The 23,460-nt window shown below is 43.9% G+C and overlaps 1 pseudogene across 1 annotated transcript; it reads right to left on the reverse strand.

The window, feature by feature from the left end:
• Positions 1-4,685: 4,685 nt before the first annotated feature.
• LOC140907521 (C->U-editing enzyme APOBEC-1-like) lies at positions 4,686-22,402 on the reverse strand (annotated as a pseudogene). Its single transcript, XR_013635442.1, has 4 exons — positions 22,386-22,402; positions 11,778-12,178; positions 10,768-10,945; positions 4,686-4,689 (listed from the first exon to the last, which is right to left on the reverse strand). The product of XR_013635442.1 is annotated as a C->U-editing enzyme APOBEC-1-like (transcript).
• Positions 22,403-23,460: the final 1,058 nt, after the last annotated feature.

Genomic DNA, 23,460 nt, shown 5'->3' on the forward strand with positions numbered 1-23,460 from the left:
ATTGAGGTGTGATTAGAGGAGGTTTTGGAACAAACTGATAAATTAAACAGCAATAAGTCACCAGGACCAGTTGGTATTCACCCAAGAGTTCTGAAGGAACTCAAATATGAAACTGCAGAACTACCAACTGTGGTTTGTAACCTATCATTTAAATCAGCTTCTGTACCAAATGACTGGAGGATAGCTAATGTGATGCTAATTTTTAAAAAGGGCTCCAGTGGTGATCCCGGCAATTACAGGCTGGTAAGCCTGACTTCAGTACCGGGCAAACTGGCTGAAACTATAGCAAAGAACAGAATTATCAGACAAATAGATGAACATAATTTGTTGGGGAAGAGTCAACATGTTTTTTGTAAAGGGAAATCATGCCTCACCAATCTACTTGAATTCTTTGAGGGGGTCAACAAGCATGTGGACAAGGGGGATCCCGTGGATATAGTGTACTTAGATTTTCAGAAAGCCTTTGACAAGGTCCCTCACCAAAAGCTCTTAAGTACTGTAATCAGTCATGGGATAAGAGGGAAGGTCCTCTCATGGATTGGTAACTGATGGGAAACAAAGGGTCGGCATAAATGGTCAGTTTTCAGAATGGAAAGAGGTAAATAGTGCTGTCCCCAGGGGTCTGTACTGGGACCAGTCCTATTCAACATATTCATAAAGGAACTGGAAAAAGGGTAAACAGTGAGGCAGCAAAATTTGCAGATGATACAAAACTACTCAATGTAGTTAAGTCCAAAGCAGACTGCAAAGAGCTACAAAAGGATCTCAGAAAACTGGGTGACTGGGCAACAAAATGGCAGATAAAATTCAGTGTTGATAAATGCAAAATAATGCACATTGGAAAGCATAATCCCAACTATACATATAAAATGATGGGGTCTAAATTAGCTGTTACCACTCAAGAAAGAGATCTTGGAGTCATTGTGGATGGTTCTCTGAAAACATCCACTCAATGTACAGCGGCAGTCAAGAAAACGAACAGAATGTTGGGAATCATTAAGAAAGGGATAGATAATAGGACAGAAAATATCTTATTGCCTCTATATATATCCATGGTACGCCTACATCTTGAATACTGTGTGCAGATCTGGTCACCCCATCTCAAAAAACATATATTGGAATTGAAAAAGGTTCAGAGAAAGGCAACAAAAATTATTAGGAATATGGAACGGCTTCCATATGAGGAGTCATTAATAAGATTGGGAGTTTTTAGCTTTGAAAATTACTAAGCTTTGAAGATGACTAAGGGGGGATATGATAGAGGTCTATAAAATCATGACTGGTGTGGAGAAAGTAAATAAGGAAGTGTTATTTATTCCTTCTCATAACACAAGAACTAGGGGTCACCAAATAAAATTAATAGGCATCAGGTTTAAAACAAACAAAAGGAAGCATTTCTTCACACAATGCACAGTCAACCTGTGGAACTCTTTGCCAGGGGATGTTGTGAAGGCCAAGATAATAACAGGGTTCAAAAAAGAACTAGCTAAGTTCATGGAGGATAGGTCCATCAGTTGCTATTAGCCAGGATGGGCAGGGATGGTGTCCCTAGCCTCTGTTTGCCAGAAGCTGGGAATAGGCGACAGAGGATGGATAACTTGATGAGTGCCTGTTCTGTTCATTCCCTGGCATTGACTACTGTTGGCAGACAGGATACTAGGCTAGATGGACCTTTGGTCTGACCTAGTATGTCCGTTCTTATGTTCTTCCCTTGAAATGCAGCACTGAGTTGGTTAATACTAGTAAAAGTAAAACAAATTTATTAATAAATGAGCAGGGATTGAGGGATAACAAGTAAAAAACATAAAGGTAGAAGTGGTTGCAAGCAAATAAAAATGAAAACACGCATATAAAAGTCTAAAACAATCTAACCAGATACAGTACTTGTTCAAATGGTTTATTTTACCCACAGTCTTCTTTTCAGCTATTTACCTCTCAGCCTGGCCAGGGCTCATCATAGAGATCAAAGAGCTTGGTTTCTTTGTCTAGTGAAGGTGAAGGATAAAGATGAAGTCTCTCACTGGTCCTTATATTCTCAAAGGGATGTCTTTGTCTTACAAGTCAGGAAGACCTCCTGTGGAATCAGTCTCATGTGTCTCTCTGGGGTGTTGGAGCCATGTTAATTCTCTGTCTTTCCAGTTCAGGATCAGGATAACCCTAGATAGTTTAGCTCAATGGCTTTATTTATTGCTAACATGTAAATTGAGGTAAACCCACATTCGCATGTTTACCACCTTTACCTAGGCTACTCTGTCTGGTCTTACACATGTTTTCGTAACACCATACAGAGGAAATTCATAATGTCACATATAACATTAACACATGCATTTTACAATGATATTAATAACCAGCATGTTATTAGCTTTCATATGATACCTCACAAGGCATATTATGTACACATATTATTGCAGTAGCATATAGGGCAGTGGTCCCCAAACTTTTGAGGGTCAAAACCCCCTTTCCCCCTCTCTATGCCCCTCCCAGAGCCAGGGCCAGGATTGGGGATGGACAGCTGTAATGGGGGCCAAAACTGGTGGCAGGGCAAAGCCGGGTGTGGAGGCAGGGCCAGCAGTCGGTCCCCTGGCCACTTGCAGAGCCATGCCGAGGCTGAGGGCTGCAGCTGGGGGTGGGGCTGGAGCAGAAATGAGGGCAGGGTGGGGCAGGGCTGGAGCTCCTTCCCCGCCTCCTGTCGGGGCTGGCCCAGCCCACCACGCCCCCACCCCCAATGTTCTTCGGCACCCCCCCTTGGGGGTCATGCCCCACAGTTTGAGGACCACTACACTATGGTAATACAAAGAATAAATAATAATACAAATGCAGCAGCCACTCATATATATAGGCACCTGACACTTGGGAGCCAGCACGGAAAACACCAGGCCCTCCGTTAATATTATTTTGGCCACTAACTGTGGTCCTGGAAGCATGCCTGTCAATCTGTGTGCTGCTGTGGTGTAAAGATAGGAACACTTCAGTGCGCATGCTACAGTGATGCACAACCAGTCTGTCAACAAGAGCAAAGTCCTGCCGATAGGTCTCTTCTCACTTTCTGGAGACACTGCTGTGATCAGCATGTGTGTTATTTGAGGATGGCATTGTCCACCAGTTTTTGGCTGTGGAGGGACCATGACCCACTAATCCCACTGAGGTTTTAAAGCCCCTGGGGAAATTCTGTGGGATTAGTGGGCCATTCAGGACATCAGTGGAGATATGCCCCATCTGGGAAGAGGGATAACCTCTCTGCAGTACTTCACTGGCTTCCCTTCCATTCTTAGGTTCAAGCCTCATCGGGAGGATTGTTGGAGAAGGAATGGTGTAGAAATCCCATGATTTACATTAGCATTCAGAGTCTGCTCCTGATATGTACTGAGTACCTCCTGAAAGGTGCAGTGTTAGCACCCTCAGCTCTACTGTAGTTAGTGCAGTGGAGGGTGCTCAGCACTCCATTGGGATCAGGCCCTAATTTATGCAGGAAGGACCCTGAGAAGTGGGAAGAAAGTGGTAACAGGGCCTGCTTCTGCTCCCATTGAGGTCTATCAGGCCTTCTGACTTGGGTTTTCTCCTCACTACGTCCTCTCCATGGCTAAAATTAGAAGGGATGACATGGCCTGTAGCATTCCGTATTTAATGACAAAGACTTGGGATTGCTGGTAATTAACATATTAGCCAGAAGCTTCTTCCCAGATCAAAACACCACTTAGCAGCATGGAAGACAAGAGGATTATGAAACGATTTGTTGGGTGGTTTAACAGAGGGATGGATTTGCTGATCTCGTCTCTATGGTTCACCAAGTGGGAGTTTTAGGAGGTCTCCACTTTCATTAAACCATTGTGTACCGTGATATACTATGAATGAATGAAAACCTGTTCAGCCCTAGCATAAATATGTATACTCCTTCTGAGATCAGTGGGAGTTCCATGCACTCACATCAGGGCCAAGTTTGGCTCACAGTATTGAAAAATAACAGGGGAATTCACTCCACCTGTATGTATTTGAGAGCAAGGTTTTTTTAGGAAAAAAGAAAAGGATGACTTGTGGCACCTTCTAGACTAACAAATTTATTTGAGCATAAGCTTTTGTTGGCTACAGCCCACTTCATCGGATGCATGCAGTGGAAAATACGGTAGGATGATTTTATGTACACAGAGAACATGAAACAATGGGTGTTACCATGCACACTATAATGACAGTTTATTGTTTCATGTTCTCTGTGTATATAAAATCATCCTACTGTATTTTCCACTGCTTGCATCCAATGAAGTGAGCTGTAGCCCACGAAAGCTTATGCTCAAATAAATTTATTAGTCTCTAAGGTGTCATAAGTACTCTTGTTCTTTTTGCGGATACAGACTAACATGGCTGCTACTCTGAAGAACCAGTTTTTTTAGGGTGTGTCTATTCTGCAATTAGACACCCACAGCTGGCCTGTGCCAGCTGACTTGGGCTTGTGGGGCTCAGGCTAAGGGGATGTTTAATTGCAGTGTAGATCTCCAGGCTCAGGCTCGGGTCTGGTCTCTAGGACCCTGCAAGGTGGGAGGGTCCCAGAGGTCAGGCTGGAGCCCAAGCCCAGAAATCTATGCTGCAATGAAACAGTCCCGCAGCCCAAGTCAGCTGACATGGGTCAGTGGCAGGTTTTTCTTTACAATGTAGATGCACCCTCAGTGTTTTATTCTTCCTGAGATGATAGGTTACCTGCAAGGACAAAACACATGCAGGTGATTCACAAGCCATAGGGTGTAGAAGCCCTTAGGAAGGGTTTCTTTTGGAGGTAGAAGACAGAGCCCTTAGCAACTTACCTAACTTTGCAGTTACAACAGTGGAGAGGAACTGGGAGTGGGAGGAGGACAAAGGTACCTTCAGAGGGATGGGAGAGGCTGGTCCAACAGAGACTATAACAGAGCTTATCCTTCAGGTTAGTAGATCTTTGGGAAGAAAATTTGATCCAGAAGTTATCCAGAGTCCAGGTTGAGGGAAGGTAGATCTGGGCATGATATAGGAGTATTATTGCATACTTGATCAGGATTTATAGTCCCTAAATGTTGTTCCATGGGGCTGAGGGTCCCTGGGCAGCACAGTGCCAATATTTAATCAGTCCTCTAGAAAGGAATTAAACTCTCCCTGTGTAGTCCACTAGGTGTCAGTGTATGGAAAAACAACAAGGTGTCTTTGTGGCACCTTAGAGACTAACAAATTTATTTGGGCATTAGCTTTCGTGGGCTAAGACCCACTTCATCAAATGCATGGAGTGGAACATACAGTAGGGAGTTATAAATACACAGCATCTGAAAAGATGGGAGTTGCCTTACCAAGTGGGGGGGTCAGTGCTAATGAACCAATTCAGTTAAGGTGGAAGTGGGCTATTCTCAACAGTTGACAAGAAGGGGTGGAAATCTCTTTTGTAGTGCTAATGAAGCCAATGTAAACAAGGTGGCCCATTTCAAACAGTTGACAAGAAGGTGTGAGTATCAGCAGGGGAAAATTAATTTTTGTAGTGACCCTTCCACTTCCAGTCTTTATTCAGGCCTAATTTCATAGAATCATAGAATCATAGAATATCAGGGTTGGAAGGGACCCCAGAAGGTCATCTAGTCCAACCCCCTGCTCAAAGCAGGACCAATTCCCAGTTAAATCATCCCAGCCAGGGCTTTGTCAAGCCTGACCTTAAAAACCTCTAAGGAAGGAGATTCTACCACCTCCCTAGGTAACGCATTCCAGTGTTTCACCACCCTCTTAGTGAAAAAGTTTTTCCTAATATCCAATCTAAACCTCCCCCACTGCAACTTGAGACCATTACTCCTCGTTCTGTCATCTGCTACCATTGAGAACAGTCTAGAGCCATCCTCTTTGGAACCCCCTTTCAGGTAGTTGAAAGCAGCTATCAAATCCCCCCTCATTCTTCTCTTCTGCAGGCTAAACAATCCCAGCTCCCTCAGCCTCTCCTCATAACTCATGTGTTCCAGTCCCCTAATCATTTTTGTTGCCCTTCGCTGGACTCTCTCCAATTTATCCACATCCTTCTTGAAGTGTGGGGCCCAAAACTGGACACAGTACTCCAGATGAGGCCTCACCAATGTCGAATAGAGGGGAACGATCACGTCCCTCGATCTGCTCGCTATGCCCCTACTTATACATCCCAAAATGCCATTGGCCTTCTTGGCAACAAGGGCACACTGCTGACTCATATCCAGCTTCTCGTCCACTGTCACCCCTAGGTCCTTCTCTGCAGAACTGCTGCCTAGCCATTCGGTCCCTAGTCTGTAGCTGTGCATTGGGTTCTTCCGTCCTAAGTGCAGGACCCTGCACTTATCCTTATTGAACCTCATCAGATTCCTTTTGGCCCAATCTTCCAATTGGTCTAGGTCCTTCTGTATCCTATCCCTCCCCTCCAGCGTATCTACCACTCCTCCCAGTTTAGTATCATCCGCAAATTTGCTGAGAGTGCAATCCACACCATCCTCCAGATCATTTATGAAGATATTGAATAAAACCGGCCCCAGGACCGACCCTTGGGGCACTCCACTTGATACCGGCTGCCAACTAGACATGGAGCCATTGATCACTACCCGTTGAGCCCGACAATTTAGCCAGCTTTCTACCCACCTTATAGTGCATTCATCCAGCCCATACTTCCTTAACTTGCTGACAAGAATACTATGGGAGACCGTGTCAAAAGCTTTGCTAAAGTCAAGAAACAATACATCCACTGCTTTCCCTTCATCCACAGAACCAGTAATCTCATCATAAAAGGCGATTAGATTAGTCAGGCATGACCTTCCCTTGGTGAATCCATGCTGGCTGTTCCTGATCACTTTCCTCTCATGCAAGTGCTTCAGGATTGATTCTTTGAGGACCTGCTCCATGATTTTTCCAGGGACTGAGGTGAGGCTGACTGGCCTGTAGTTCCCAGGATCTTCCTTCTTCCCTTTTTTAAAAGATTTGATGGTGTCCAGTTTGCAAATTAATTCCAGTTCTGCAGTTTCTTGTTGGAGTCTGTTTTTGAAGGTTTTTTTTTTTTGTTGAAGAATTGCCACTTTTAAGTCTGTTATTGAGTGTCCAGGGAGACGGAAGTGTTCTCCTACTGGTTTTTGAATGTTATAATTCTTGATGTCAGATTGGTGTCCATTTATTCTTTTGCGTAGAGACTGTCCGGTTTGGCCAATGTACATGGCAGATGGGCATTGCTGGCACATGATGGCATATATCACAATGGTAGACATGCAGGTATGGAAAGAATGGATCCACGGAAACAGATTATGTTCTCAGTTACACCTGGGAGGCTCCAGAGTAACTCCCTTGACTTCACAGGAGTTACTCCAGGCTTAGACTGCTATAACTGAGATAAGATCTGACCCATTACTTCTCTCTTGGATTTTCTATTCTAACCTTAACTGAGTGTGAATGAAATTCATCCCTGAGCAGAAGCCTAAACACCATGTAAGACTCCCTTAAGATCTGTTTTGAGTGCTTAAGTGGGACTGCAGTGGGGCATAGATCTCATGACGGCCCTCTCGACTAGGGTGAATTACCTCTTGTAACAAGAGGCTTGTTGGACCAAATTCAGTTAGTGGAGTTCCATCTGCTGGGCTTGCAGTTCTAAGTGGTACTGAACACCTGTGCTGGAGTCAATGAGAGCTAGAGGTGCTCAGCATGTCTTGGGGCCTGGCCCATAGATTGTATCTAGACTGTAAACTCTTCAGAGTAGGGACTTTGGGCCAAATCCTGCTCTTGATTGCACTCGTTTAAATCCACTGATTTCAATTGTTTGACACTGGTGTAGCAGAGAGCCTGATCCAAAGCCCACTGAAAATCAGTGGAAGGGCTTCCACTGAGTTCAGTGTGATTTGGGTCAGGCTCAGAGAGAAGAATTTGGCTGTAGCCAACGTTAGCGCTGTACAAATAAAAATTAAAAAATGTACTAATAATTAATGAATATGTTTAAAAAAATCCAAGTACTGGGCCTCTATCTATAGTTTCAATTCCACCCATATGATACTTTTGTCACACATTAGGTCATTAGCTAGTTATCACTGCCAGGGTCATTATGAGGGCTCAGAAAAATGCACACTCTTAAAAATAACAGCAAAATTAGACAACAAGAGCAGCAGCTCATTAAAATAAATGTTTGATTTATTTTATTCAAAAGGTAACTTTACAAATAAAATGGACAATAAAATCTAGGACACCCCAACTGAAAAATAACACTAAGAAATAAGTTTGGAAGAGTAAAGAATCTTCCAGGCCTTGGAATATCAATATGCATCAGTGACATTCCTCTTTGGTGTTGTCTGGATCAGTGATCTGCTAGGTCACCCCAATCCTTGACTCTGGGAGCCAGCCTTTCCCTGCTCTGCTGTGAGAACCCCCACTCCTGGGCTGTTCACGCACAGCCTCTGGCATGTAAGCTGCTCCCAGCTTCTTGCAACCGAATGACACTAGCCAATATCTCCACTTCCAGATGCAACCCTGGGAACCTCTAGCTTGCAGTGTCCAATTATGCCTGCTGGACACTGCAAGCTTATATAAGTTTGTCAATTTAACAAAGAAATTGATATGTACCAGGCTTGTTCTTCCAAAGGGAGCCTCTGACACACTTCAGACTGAACACACTGCTTCAGGTAGAATAAACAAACAGATTTATTAGCTATAAAGATAGATTTTAAGTGATTATAAGTTAAAGCATTACAAGTCAGATTTGGTCAAATGAAATAAAAGCAAAACACATTGTAAGCTGATCTTAACACTTTCAATGCCCTTAAAAACTTAAATGCTTCTCACCACAGGCTGGCTGGTTACTTTTCAGTCATGTTCTCCCCTTTGATCAGTGTTTCAATCGCTTGGTGGTGGTGGTGTCTGTAGATGTAGGTGGAAGAGAGAGAGCATGGCAAAATATCTCTCCCCTTTATTACGTCCTTTCTTTCCTCTTGGCTTTGCCACCCCACTTCCCCCCTTCAGAGTCAGGTGAGCATTACCTCATCACAGTTCCAAAGTGACCAAAGGATGGGGGTGACTCCCTCGAGGGTCTAACAGATTCTTTTGTTGTTGCCTAAGCCAGTGTCCATTGTTCCTGTGAGGCTGGGCTGGGTTTGTCCCAACCGTGCCCTGACGAGGTGTGAACTGCCTCTCTGTTCTTGGAGAGTTTTTGCATGGGCTTGCTTTAAGCCATGAGGATACATTTTCATCCTCATAACTATATACATGAAATTATAACCTATAAACTTACTATAACATTACTGTAACAATTACTATAACATCACTATAACAACCATGCTTAGTGCATTATGAGCCTTCCGAAGACATCCAACATGACAAACTTTGCATTGGATACCACACAATCATTTTATAAAGATGAACATGGGGGTGTAGGGTGTTCCCCCGAGGTACAGAGCGTCACAGTATCACCAATTATTTCCTCACAAAACTGTTCATAGGAGCAATAAATGTTTAGGGTTATTCATAACAAGGGTATTGCCTGAAGTATGTTAAAATGTGTTTCCCCTTGTTTACGTAAGTGCAAACTATGAGGGGGCTCCCAGAGGTTTATTTCCTATGGAGATCCAAGGGGATCTATTCCAGAACCTGTTACTTTGTTGTTGCTGTTGATTGGCTAATGGTCTAGGCCTGAATCCTGTTGCTGTCGCTGATTGGCTGGTAGTTCTGGCCTAAACACAGGTTGCAGATGGCAACTAGTCGATAGTCCTGGCCCAAACACTAGTGGCTGATGATGACTGACTGCTGGTCCAGGCCTAAACATTGGCTGTTGCAGGTGATTGGCTACTGGTCCAGGTCCAAACACTAGTGACTGATGATGACTGACTGCTGGTCCAGGCCTAAATATTGGCTGTTGCAGATGATTGGCTACTGGTCCACATCCAAACATTAGTGGCTGATGATTACTGACTGCTGGTCCAGGCCTAAACATTGGCTGTTGCTGGTGACTGGCGGATAGTCCAGGCCCAAACACTAGCAGTTGCTGGTGATTGGCTGTTTGATTCAGGCCAGTAATGTGATGACTTCACATGACTAGCTTCTGTGCCAACCCTTTGCAGAGGCATTAGATGACAATATTCTGGTCGAATAAGACTGAAACTCGGAATCTGATTGCTACTTGCCGGCCAGATCTGTAAACTGGCTGCGGAGCCCTGGTGGGAGAGGCGAAATATGAATTTAAAAAATATGTGGAGGTTAACAACTAAACATAATGACTTTAGAATCATTCAGATATTTAATGGGTAGGGTCCACAATAGGAAATTTCTTTATAAACATACAAACACCTGCAACATTTCAACAAACGTATGTCAGGTCCATGAGCATTTCACATGTAACACAGACCCAGCATGTCCAAAGGAACCATAAACACATCTGGCACTGCCCACAAGTTATAGCCCAGCCATGGAACCGTGTCACTCAGAACCAGGGAGAATTCAGGGGAGACCCATGGAATATTAATAGCCCTATGAACTCATCAGTCACTGACTGATGTAGAAAGAAAAGGGGTACTCGTGGCACCTTAGAGACTAACCAATTTATTTGAGCATAAGCTTTCGTGAGCTACAGCTCACTTCATCGGATGCTTATGCTCAAATAAATTGGTTAGTCTCTAAGGTTCCACTAGTACTCCTTTTCTTTTTGTGAATACAGACTAACATGGCTGCTACTCTGAAACCTGACTGATGTAGCTCAGCCATGGAACTTGGCCATTCAGAACCAGGAAAGATTTCAAGGGCTTCAGAGGAGATCCATGAAATATCACAGTGGTGCACTCTGGATACCTCATCTGTACATGACTCTGGATAACTTCTGGATCAAATTTTCCTCCCAAAGATCTACTAACTTGAAGGATAAGCTGGAGTTAAAAAAAAAAGAACATTATCCATGGGGTGAGGTGTCAAGGCAAGTAGTCTTTTCCATTTTGATGGCTGACAAATGTTCTCCAACAATAGTTGTAAGCTGAGGAAATAGAAATATCCAGTCACATAAATTAAAAGATACGTCAAGAGGCTGTCTGTGCAACTATGAGAGATCAGTATGGTTCAAGAAAGATTAAGTTGTTATGTAACTGCTATTAAGACAGAGCATTTTTTTTTCCTTTTTATTTACTGAGGAAGTTTTAACAGGTAAATATCAGAGACAAAATAATACGCATTGTAACAGTGAGCTTTTGTTTAGAGAAATGTTATACAGTATTGGAATCACCAGATCTCTTTATTGAACAGAGTGCTACCATATTACAGAGTCAGCAACTTTACAGCACATACACCATGTGGCTAACAAACCGGGCACATCTGTTCAATGTTCATATTCTAAAAAATTGGACAAGTGCGCTGCGGGGTTATGCAGGTGAATATACTTTGTCAGACTATTGTAAAGCTACAGTTTAGAGCTGAGATAAATGTTGATATTGATAAAAGATGCTGAATTGATGGCACCTGAGAATGAAATTTGCAATTTATCCTCAGAACAGGAACAGGACGGGCCACAGTGAGTGTGTAAGTAAGCCTCTCATGCCCTCCCCATTAGTGTGATTTACCAGGAGACCACAAATAATAGTGAAAGAAGTTCAATCTCCATGTTGCAGTCAGCCCTTGCCATCTCAGCTGAGCCTGACAAAGGAGACAATTAATGTTCAATGGAGGGCTGGTGTCTGTGATGAAAATGACTTTTGGTCACTACATACCAGTGTCCCTGCTAAAATCAATGACATAGAAATGAAAAGCTCCATAGCTCAGTCCTCCAAACCTGTTGATTCTTCCACCTTCTTTGAAATCAAATGAATAATTACCTGAGAGGTCCATGACTCTAAGGGTGACTCCATTCATCACCAGGTCACGCAGGCCTAGTTGGTTGCGTCTGTCTTTATGCCTAAAGAGCCGCGCTACATAAATTTCTAGGTTCACTTTGGGGTATGTCTTCAGGAACTATACCACAGATTGGGAGAATTTCCAGCAAGGACTCCAGGAGAGGAACCAGGTGATGGAGCAATGGGTCAAATGATTGAGAGATCTTTCCTTGAAGGAATTTTCCAGGAAGTTGATTTCAGCATGCTGGGTCCTGTTGTTTCGGCACCAGTTTCTCCAAATCTTGGTGCTGTTGCCCCATTTAATTTCATAGAGCAGATAAATCACTCTGGGAAGTACACTCGGATCATAAATGTCCTTGAACTGCTTTGGTTGTATCTTCCACCTGAAACCAGATCAAGTCACTGTGAAAATGTAATGTCCACTGATGGCACTTTCTCTAGCCCTGTTCCACATAGCTAAATCCTGGGGCCAAAGAGAGACACATAGACCCACAGAGACATAGACAGGGGGACAATGAGAGAGAGAGAGGGAGAGAGAGAGAGAGAGAGAGAGAGGAGATTTGGAATAAAAGTGAATGAGAAAGACTATCTGGAGTTCTCCATCCCCCTTTCTGGAACCCTTGATGGAAGTGGTCAGGTTTGGGGATATAGAATGGTCATTCTCACCTTTCAATGGTATAGTCAGTCAAGTGACCTATTAGAAAAGATAATTATAAATCATCTATCTTCTGGCAGCGGAAATACAGAGGAAGACAGGAATAACCAAAATCCCGCAACTCTGCTTTTTTGTGTTCACAGAAATCAATTGCATGAGTCTCATAACCACCTGGTCCTAACAGATGACCCACGTTCAATGTTGCTGAATAGGATGTAACTCTGACATGCCACCTGTTATACTGCTTAGGGAAGGGGAAATCTTTCTGAACCCCATTTCCGGTGATCTGTTTAACTTTGCATGTTAAGCCTCTAGTGAAGCATCAAATCCTCTTTATTACCCAAGATACAGTCAGGCCCAGATCCTCAAAGGTATTCAGGCATCTCACTCCAATGGAAATCAGTGGAAGTGAGATGGCCACTGTCAAGGTCCAACTTTCTTAGGTAAACATGTCTAGTTCCCCGAAAATCTAAGAGGGTGATTGTTAGGCCATTTATCTATGCCAAAGATAGCCGACTTAACAATACTATGCTAACTTGCTTAAGCTAATCATACAGGACACAGGCCTGTAGGTTCCTTGCATTACAGCCAAACATAAAGTAATCTAATACAAAATACAATAAATCAAACAAGCATACCAGCAAATAAAGGCAGAATAATAATAAAACAAGTCAGCAGGCTGGCCCTATGGGCTACAATTGAAATCAGTGAAAATACTTCACTTGACTTCAAAGGACTTCCAGACACAGGAGTGGGGTTTTTGCACCAATATACCTACTTAGTTACACGGGTGCAAATTTTTTAAGCCCAGACAGACAGGCACAAACCCATACGCATAGACACACACAAAAATCGGAACTGTCTGAGGAAAGATGGGCCCAATGGGATGTACTAAGTAAAATAATTGTTGCTTTAACTTTCATAAAACCAATATGTCTATCTACTATAACTTGTAACCTAGACTGCCTCAGCTTTGCTGTATTCTCTCACCTTTTTCTTTGTAAGTTGTACTCGTTTAGTACTGATGTAAGAAAATCATTTACTGTCAGTGATTTTGTTTGTCTTTACTGAAAAGATAGTAACTAAAAACACTGTAGATGTATGAAAACACACAGAGCGATAGACTGGATTTATCTACCAAATAGACACATCTTACATACATAGATCCACAACAGTCATACAGATGCACATACATGTATACACTCATCAATTCATATAGCCATGAAGACACATAAATGCACACTTATATGTATATATTTCAAATGTGCACACACACACTTGCACTAATGCTGAATCTTTACCTCCCTTCCAGCCAGAAGCCATGGTTTTCCCTAACTACAGCATCCAGTGCTACCTTCTTTTAGTAGGGTGCTTTTCTCCCTTTCAGTTTCTATTCGTGATGACAGAAATTTAGGAGATTACAGAAACAAGTAGCACCAGCCAGCGACTGATTATTCAGCTCTTTGCTGACGTTAGGCTCTGAGTGATGTGGGGGATGGACCTCAGCACTGATGCAAAATTGTTCTTAATAAAACTATTTTACTGTATTCTGATAACATTAGGTTGTTACAAATTTGGCTGCACCTTTACTATATTTGAAAAACTACATAAAAGTTATTTGATATACATGGGGCTTGGAGAATAATAGCTTCTCTGTTGATATTTTAATTGCTTGTTTTATTAAATGAAGTGTTCAGGCTAATCCAAGAAACTCCTAGGCTATTTCTGCTGGAAGGGAACATCACTTCTCCCCCCCTGCCGCCCCGCCCCCCCCCCCCCCGTTAAGGAATGTGAAGAAATTCTTTTTCTGGGCTGAGCCAGGAGCCTCTTCTTTTAACCCTTCTCCCTTTCTGGAGCAAAACGTCAGTTCTAAGCTCACACAAGGAATTCCAGCAGTATTCCTATCAAAAACTGATTCCGCGGTTAAACACTCTGAAGTCTTTGTGTCATTAAGAATCCATGTGACGAACACAGTGGGAGTCACATTTCTGAATGGGCATCAAGAGAGACAGTTATTAAGATGTGGCCCCTCCATTTCTTGTTTCTCTAGACTATAAAATGTAGTAATTTTGGAAATACATGTGCTTGTTGCTCACGACTTGAAACAGCCCTTTCAGCTCGCAGTGACAACTTGGAGTTACCACAGGCACCCAGAGGTGTGGCAGAAATGGAAGGGAGATGGGCAATATTTAGTGCAGGGGAATCATATATCCTTTGCCACAATACTGGCATTGCTCCCTGCGTGGTAAGGCAGTGTAGGCCCAGAACTGCCCTTGAAATTCTCCCCCACCCCCAGAACACACAGAAAGGAGGCACCATGGAGGGCATTTGTGTAGAGAGCAACCTGCAGAGGGCACTTGTCAGTTGGCCTAGGCAACTGGGCAGAGACTCTGTCATCTATAATTGGGACAGGGATCCTCCAGCAGCCTCTAGGGAGGTTTCTTTGTGTGACAGAAGGATACTCATGGGTGGGAGAAGCGAAAGAATTTACTTGAAACCTGTGGTTTGTTTTTTCAGGCACAGCCTTGTTTCCTTTGACACTCTTCTCTGAGGATCATGGAGGATGACAATGGGTATGGGAACAATATCCAGGAAAAAACCCAGTTCCTTGTCCCTGATGTCAGCACGGTCACTGGTCACTGATTCCTGGTCGCTGTGCTACCAGAGGGAAATATTCCAGAACCATGCTTAGAGAAACACCTTTCCCAACATCCCCACGTGGGTCTGAGTGATCTGTTGCCACGGCTGATCTACAATACAGTCTGTGCCTGAGGAGTTCATGACACTGTTGAACATTTCCTGGAGTGTCCCCTAAATTGTCCCTGTGTTCTGAGTGACTCAGTTCCATGGCTGAGCTAGAGCAAACAGGCAGTGTCCATTAGAGATATACTTGAATAGCAAGGTTAACTGCTGAAAATATGTAACCAACACCTACTGTACTGTACCATAGTTTTCATGTGCAGTTCCTGTGTAGTTAGGAAAATGTAACAGGGAGATGCTGTGTACATTACTGATAGAAACTGTCAATGCCCCACTGTGGGAGGGAGGGCAGAATGACAGTAACTCTCTGTCTCTCTCTTTCTCTCTCTCACTCCATCTCTAGTATTTGTAGGATTCTTAAAAAGCGATAGTTAGGCCCCTGCTCTTGAAGCTCATCATTGCATCAGTTACTACCATCTCTCTCACCATCCTATTTTTGGGGAAGATTAATGATAAATCATAATGAGGATTCATTATTATTATGCTGGTTCCATAGCACCTCGTTGTCTCAGATATGCTATCGGACCCCATTGTGCTAGGTGCTGAATTCATAGGCATTTGTGTGGATCCCATCAACATAGGACCTGAGCACCTCTCATGCGTTAATGCATTTATTCCCACACACTCTGCTGTGTTGCAAGAGGCAGAGATTTTGGGGGGGATTTCCCAAGACTGCAGAATTAACTGTCCTAGGAACTATGACAGCAAATCTCACCAAATTCTGCTTCATGTGTTAAGGTGCATTTGATCTTACCTCCTCTAACATAAACACATACCAACGTGTATATGAGAGAACAACATATATATGACAGATGTTTATCATGTTACTTCATATTTATCATGTTACTGGAAGACGCTCAGAGACTGCAGTGATGAATGTGGTAGCAGAACCTGTAGAAAATAGAATGTAGGGGAGTATTATCCCTGTTTTACAGATGTGGAAAATGAGGTATAAGGAGGTTTAAGGACTTGCCCAAGACCACACAGTGAGTCAGTGACAAAACCAGGAATACAACTCATATCCACTGACTCTCAGTTCTGCACTTCAATACGTGGGAAAATAACTGTGGCATTATCTGGAATTCTCAGTTTTTCTGAACAGCTGGCTGGCTTTTGGTACAGACAACTCTGGTCTACTTGGCTGATAACCCGTTCCTGGTAATGAACAAAGATCAAAGGTGACATTCTGGCTCCACTGAACTCAACTGGCATGCAAGTGTCCATCCAGGCTGATTTTCTTCATTCTCTCAGCTGCCTTTGATATCATGGATCACAAGATCTGTGGGTCCCGAGTGGAGTGTGACTCCATTCTTTTGTCTCTAAGATAGCACAGGTTTGTGTTGGTTGCCTCTGCTCTGCAGAAGCTATCTGTGGGCCACCACCAGGCTCCATCCTGTCACTCCTTCTGTCCAGCGTGAGGCCACGAAAAGAGACTGTGAAATAGTTTGGATGATGACACCATCAGTATGTGTCTGGAACTCATCATAACATTTCTTTTTAATCAGACCAATAGGTCTCTTGTTTGTCTCAGTGCCTAGCTGAGACTGGGGTCTGGATGTGGCCAAGCTGGCTAAGGCTCAGCTCAGAGAAGACAGAAGTGATGCTGGGATAAATATTAAGAGAAAACAGTTAAATCTGTCCCACTGGTGGAGAAGAATTGCTTTTGTTTTCTGAAAGAAAAGTGTTTATTTGGGGGTTCTGTTGAATATTCAGCTCATTTTGGAAAATCAGGTAGCAGCTGAAGCCCAAAATCTTTTTATCCTTCACATCTGGTTAGAAGGTCGTGACCTTTTCTCTCACATGTTGTCTTCCCCACAGAAATACATCCTAGAATACTCAAGGAGCTGACTGAAGAGATATCAGAGCCATGAGCAATTGTCTTTGAAAAGTCATGAAAGATGGGAGAGATTCTAGAGGACTGGAAAAGGGCAAATATGGTACCAATCTATAAAAAGGGAAATAAGGACAACCCAGGGAATTACAGACCAGTCAGCTTCACTTCAGTACCCAGAAAGATAATGGAGCAAATAATTATCAGTCAATTTGCAAACAACTATAAGATAATAAGATGATAAGAATGGATTTGTCAAAAAAAAATCGTGTCAAACCAACCTAATAACTTTCTTTGACAGAGTAACAAGTCTTGTGGATATTGGGGAACACGGACGGCAGTATAAGAGGCCAGGGGAGGCTAAGTCTCCCCAAACAGCCAGCCCACTGCCTTTGGAGTGTGCTGCCACAGAAGGAGCACCCAGGCCATGGCCCACCCACACTCCACCTCGAGACCCCACTCCCATTCATCCTCTTTCCTCTTGAGGCCCTGCCCTTGCTCTGCCTCTTCCCTCTCCACTCCATCTGCATGGGGGCCTCAGGGAAGGGGGTGAAGAGGCACGTATAAGTGGTGAGTGGCCAGCCACCTAGCTGGCAGGTGGACGGGGGAGAGGCCTCAACGGAGCGGGCAAAGAGGTGCAAGTGTTGGGTGGAGACGTCTTGAGGGAGGGAGCCTAGTGGGGCCAGGGGTGGAGCATGGGTGGGGCTTTGGGGGGGAAGATACCGAGTGGGGGTGGGCCACAGGGTGGGGCCACGGTCCAGGCACACCCAGCCTCCCCAGATGGCAGAGTCACTCACCACTCATGGCAGGGAGGCGGTAGATATGGCATATCTTGTCTTTAGTAAGGCTTTTGATACTGACTTACTTGACTGTCTCATAAACAAACTAGGGAAATGCAACCTAGATGGAGCTACTATAAGGTGGGTGCAGAACTGGTTGGAAAACCATTCCCAGAGAGTAGTTATCAGTGGTGCAGAGTCAAGCTGGAAGGGCATAATGAGTTGGGTCCTGCAGGGATCGATTCTGTTCAATATCTTCATCAATGACAGGTTTCACAGTAGCAGCCGTGTTAGTCTGTATTCGTAAAAAGAAAAGGAGGACTTGTGGCATCTTCGAGACTAACAAATTTATTTGAGCATAAGCTTTCATGAGCTACATGATGCATTGGTTGAAGTGAGCTGTAGCTCATGAAAGCTTATGGTCAAATAAATTTGTTAGTCTCTAAGGTGCCACAAGTACTCCTTTTCTTATCATCATCAATGGTTTAGATAACGGCATAGAGAGTACACTTATAAAGTTTGTGGATGATACCAAGCTGGGATGGGTTGCATGTGCTTTGGAGGATAGGATTAAAATTCAAAATGATCTGGACAAACTGGAGAAATGGTTTGAAGTAAACAGGATGAAATTCAATAAGGACAAATGCAAAATACTCCACTTAGGAAGGAACAATCAGTTGCACACATACAAAATGGGAAATGACTGCCTAGGAAGGAATACTGCGGTAAGGGATCTGGGGATCATAGTACATTGCAAGCTAAATATGAGACAACAGGGTAACATTGTTGCAAAACAAGCAAATATTCTGGGATGTATTAGCAGGAGTATTGTAAGCAAGACACAAGAAGTAATTCTTCCGTGCTATTCCAATGTTGATTAGGTCTCAACTGGAGTACTGTGTCCAGTTTTGGATGCCACATTTCAGGAAAGATGTGGACAACTTGGAGAAAATCCAAACTAGAGCAACAAACATGATTAAAGGTCTAGAAAACATGACCTTTGAGGGAAGATTGTAAAAAATTGGGTTTGTTCAGTGTGGAGAAGAGAAGACTAGAGGGGACAGGATAACAGTTTTCAAGTACATAAAAGGTTATTACAAGGAGAAGGGAGAAACATTGTCCTCGTTAACCTCTGAGAGTAGGACAAGAAGCAATGCGTTTAAATTGCAGCAAGGGTGGTTTAGGTTGGACATTAGGAAAAACCTCCTAACTATCAGGGTAGTTCAAGCACTGGAATGAATTGCCTAGGGAGGTTGTGAAATCTCCATTATTGTAGATTGTTCAGAGCAGTTTAGACAAACCCCTGTCAGGGATGGTCTAGATCAGGGATCGGCTCCCTTTGGCACGTGGCCCATCAGGGAAATCCACTGGTGGGCCGGGACGATTTGTTTACCTGCAGCGTCTGCAGGTTCCACTGATCGCAGCTCCCACTGGCTGCAGTTCTCCCTTCCAGGCCAATGTGGGCTGCGGGAAGCAGCGCTGGCCTTGAGATGTGCTGACCGCCACTTCCCGCAGGCCCCATTGGCCTGGAATGGCAAACCACGGCCAGTGGGAGCTGCGATCGACCAAACCTACGGACGGTGCTAGTAAACAAACCGTCCTGGCCCGCCAGCAGATTTCCCTGACGGGCCGCATGCCAAAGGTTACTGATCCCTGGTCTAGATAATACTTAGTCCTGTCTTGAGTGCAGGGAATTGGACTAGATGACTTATCGAGATCCCTTCCAGTCCTATGATTCTATGAGCTAGTGTGATGCTGCCTGGAGGTACCCAGGTTTGTGAGTCACCTCACCACCACTGGTCCTTAGCATGAGCAAGCCTGGTCTGTACCTGCAAGGTAATGTTTAATTTGTGCCAGCAGGGCTTGCCAGGGCTGAGCACCGGCACCTCTGGACTTAGCAGTTCATAGCCTGGCATCTCTGAACTTGCTGCATCAGTTATGAATTTTAAAACATTGCTTGAACCCCTGCACATCTTTCATTACAAGTTAAGCACTGCTGCCAGGGATCAGCTCCCAGCTCCACCAATTCATAAGGAACACAAGCCCTCCATTCTCTGCTCACATGGACTCCACTGTCCCTCTGCAGGTCAGCAATTGGTACACACCAACTGCTGAGTCCTCCGAGCATCTCCCTGGAGTGCCCAGTCCCTGATCCACTGGACACTCACAGAATTCCCAGTTCTGCCATTCCCAAAGGAACAGTGCTGCACAGCTTACCAGCTACCCCATAGGCCACTACAGCTCCACGTAGACACAGCACTTCACTTTGGTTATAGAGAAAGCAAGCATACGTGTATTTAACAAAGCCCAGAGATTGCAGTGATAGGAAGCAGAAATATTGGAACAAAAGGGTTACAGATCAAATAAAATCATAACACACATTCAAGAGCCTAAAGCAAACTAACAAGATGCCCTTCTGGGTGACCTGCCTTTAACTTCAAGGCTTTAAGAACATAACTTCCTATATCGGTACACAGCTCCTTCCATATTAGTCGCACATACATTTCACAAGGATTATGATGAGCGGTGTGACTCAGTAGAGACCCTTACATGACATTCTTTGGTGAACTGAGATGTAAATACCAGACCCAGGGGATTCCTTGCACCCTTATGCCCCCCTGTGCCCTCTGCCAGTTGGCACCACGAGATACCTGGGTCAGAGCTAGGCCCCCTGGAGGAAGTTAATGTATTGTATAATGTATTACCACTGGGCTCAAAGTTCTGAGTGGGCTTCCGCCTCCTCACTTCCCTCCCCCAGCTTCTCACAAATAACTCCTTGGGGGCTGTGATGTAATATACCCCTGTATTCACATCCCACACACTAGTGTAATGATCTACGTACCAGGTATGCCTTGTGAGGTATCATTTGAAAACTCATAACTTGCTGATCAGAATTATCCTGATAAAACACGTGTGGCAAGCTTTACGTGAAGTTATATGATTCCCCTGGTTGATGTTAAGAGTGCATGTTCAAAACTCATGTAGCACCAAACTAGTCAAACCAGCCTGTTTTGAACAAGGGAGTGTATGTTTGCTTTAATTTTCAATTAAGTAGTAAACAGAGTCATTAAGCAGGAAGGGAAAACAAAGGAAGCTCAAACAAATGAAAACAGACAGCAAGGAACATCCTTCCCATGAACATCCTTCCCTATTGGGTAGCGCTTACTGAGTTAAACTGAAGCCTACTGTAGGAAAGAGGGAGGTAGGAAGTGACCCAGGGAGGTTGACCCAGGGCACTCCAGAATGAAAGACATTGGACAGAACTCATAGGGCCCTGCGTCAGAACCCAGTAGCGTGGGAGGGCCTGGGATCTCCTACCTCTCCCATTATGACCAGTAGGTGGAGTGACCACCAGAGACCGCCACCACTAGGTGGTGCACCCCGATCTGTCCACAGTGCCCTCTGAATATTAATTCATATTTACTGATAAATTTCACACGAGAAACTTCATCAGTAAAAACCACTGCAAATACTTTTCCATGTATTCACAAAAAAAGGCTTAGTTGGCTGCTCAGGGAGTGTTTCACACCTCCAGCCCCCACTCGCATTTTCCTTTTAATTATCCCTGTTTTACACCAGTGTATCTCTATGGACTGCAATGGAGTTATTCCTGATTTACACTGGTGGAAGCGAGAGAAGCATGAGAGCAGTGATGTCCAGTGCATTTGCAGACATACACACATACAACTACAAACCCACCCAACTATATATGTACATACTATGTGTGATGTTACAACCCATATTCTTTATGGAAATATGCTTATGATATGGATATGGCATAAATGAGATATACTTTATGCATGATGGGTCTTGTAAGGTATCATCAGAAAGGTTATAATTTACTGAATGTGATTATCCAATTTGTATGCCTATGTAACCCACACACCTCCTGAATGTGGTGCTCTGTCCCATCTAGTGGCACCGAGACCACTTAGAGAGAGAGTTAAATGAGTCTGCTCCACAGCCTTAATTAAGAGCCAGTTTGCTTTTAGCTCATGCAGTAGAGGCTCATGCACTAAGCTCCAGAGGCCCCAGGTTCAATCCTGCTCACTGACAACTGGAGTCTGTGGGTATTACAAATGGGGGCTTGTCTGGGATTTCAACTGGGAAGTCTCTGAAGCTCAGGACGCTCTACCTCAGCTTGGGGAAGTAGGTAACCCACACACCTCCTGGGTATGATGTTCTGTCCCATCTAGTGGCACCGAGACCACTTAGAGAGAGAGAGATAAAATGAGTCTGCTCTTAGCTAAGAGGCAGTTGAGTTTTAGCTCATGCGGTAGAGGCTTATGCTTTAAGCTCTAGAGGCCCCAGGTTCGATCCTGCCCTCTGATGACCAGGGTTTGTCAGCATTACACATGTATCATTTCTGTATCTAAAGTTAGGAATATTGACTATGTAACAATTACAACAGTGTGTGTATTTGAGAGAAACCAACCAGACAACAGGCCATCAGCTTTGATGGGCCATTAGGAAGAAACAATAAGACTTTGAAGATACTAATCTCTCTCCTTTCTGAGAGTCCTGGGTTGTAGCTGTGACACTACTAGGTCAGGTGGTCCTCTCACCTGGTACTAAACCCCATCTTTGACTTCTAGTAATTTTCCACTAAAAGGAACGAGAGGTCAAGACTAGAAACAAAAGATTCCCACCTTATGTAAATTTTATTTAAGGCTGAGGAGTAAGGCAAACAGGCAAACTCTTCTCCATTGCCTTCCTGCCCAAGAAGAAAGTCTGCTGAATGTACCTGAAGAGACAAAGGAACTCTGTGGTGGGAAAGGCAAGGGCTGAGTCCAGACTAAGACAGGAGTCTAGTCTGTAAAGAGAAATAACTGGAACTCTAAGCTACAGAAACTCTGCACTTGCCTAAAACAACATTTAGGGTGAGAACTTACTTCTTGAAACCAGTCTCTTTAAGATCTTAAGCTTAGTATGCATGTTTTGTTTTATTGGTTTGGTAATCTGCTTTGTTCTGTTTGCTATCCCTTATAATCACTTAAAATCTGCCTTTTATAGTTAATAAACTTGGTTTTGTTTATTATTAAACCCAGTTTGTGCAATTTCTAACGGGGGGGGGCGCAAGAAGTTGTGCAAGAAGTTTCTGATGATACCTTTCTCCACATTGAGGGAGGGGTGAATTTATGAGCTTACGTTGTATAGATTTCACTACAGCACAAGACAATATTATTTTGGGTGTACTTTCCAGAGGGAACCTGCACTTGGGTGCTGGGCAATTTCCTAGCTGAGCCTTCTCATAGACAGCTGTTTACAGACTCTGTGTGATTCTATAGCTGGTGCATCCCTACCTGCGTGTGTGTGCTGCCAGAAGCTGGAGAGCCTGATTCAGCAAAACAGGAAGAGGGAGCCCAGGCTAGTGAAGCAGGCGGGCTCAGTGAAATCCCAGTACATCAGGTGGCATCCCTAACCCGTCACACTATGCATATTTGTATTTCATACAAAAGCACATGGAGAGGTGCACGCAACTATACAACCAGAAACACACTCACTGCTATAACCCTATGCAGCAAATACAAACACACATGTAACTGTAAACACCATTGTATATAAACACACACATGCACAGAAGCACACTCACCCAGTAACATATGCATAATCTCTCTCTCTCTCTCTCTCTCTCTCTCT

The sequence above is a fragment of the Lepidochelys kempii genome, chromosome 1, assembly GCF_965140285.1.
Source record: "Lepidochelys kempii isolate rLepKem1 chromosome 1, rLepKem1.hap1, whole genome shotgun sequence".
NCBI lineage: Eukaryota > Metazoa > Chordata > Testudines > Cheloniidae > Lepidochelys > Lepidochelys kempii.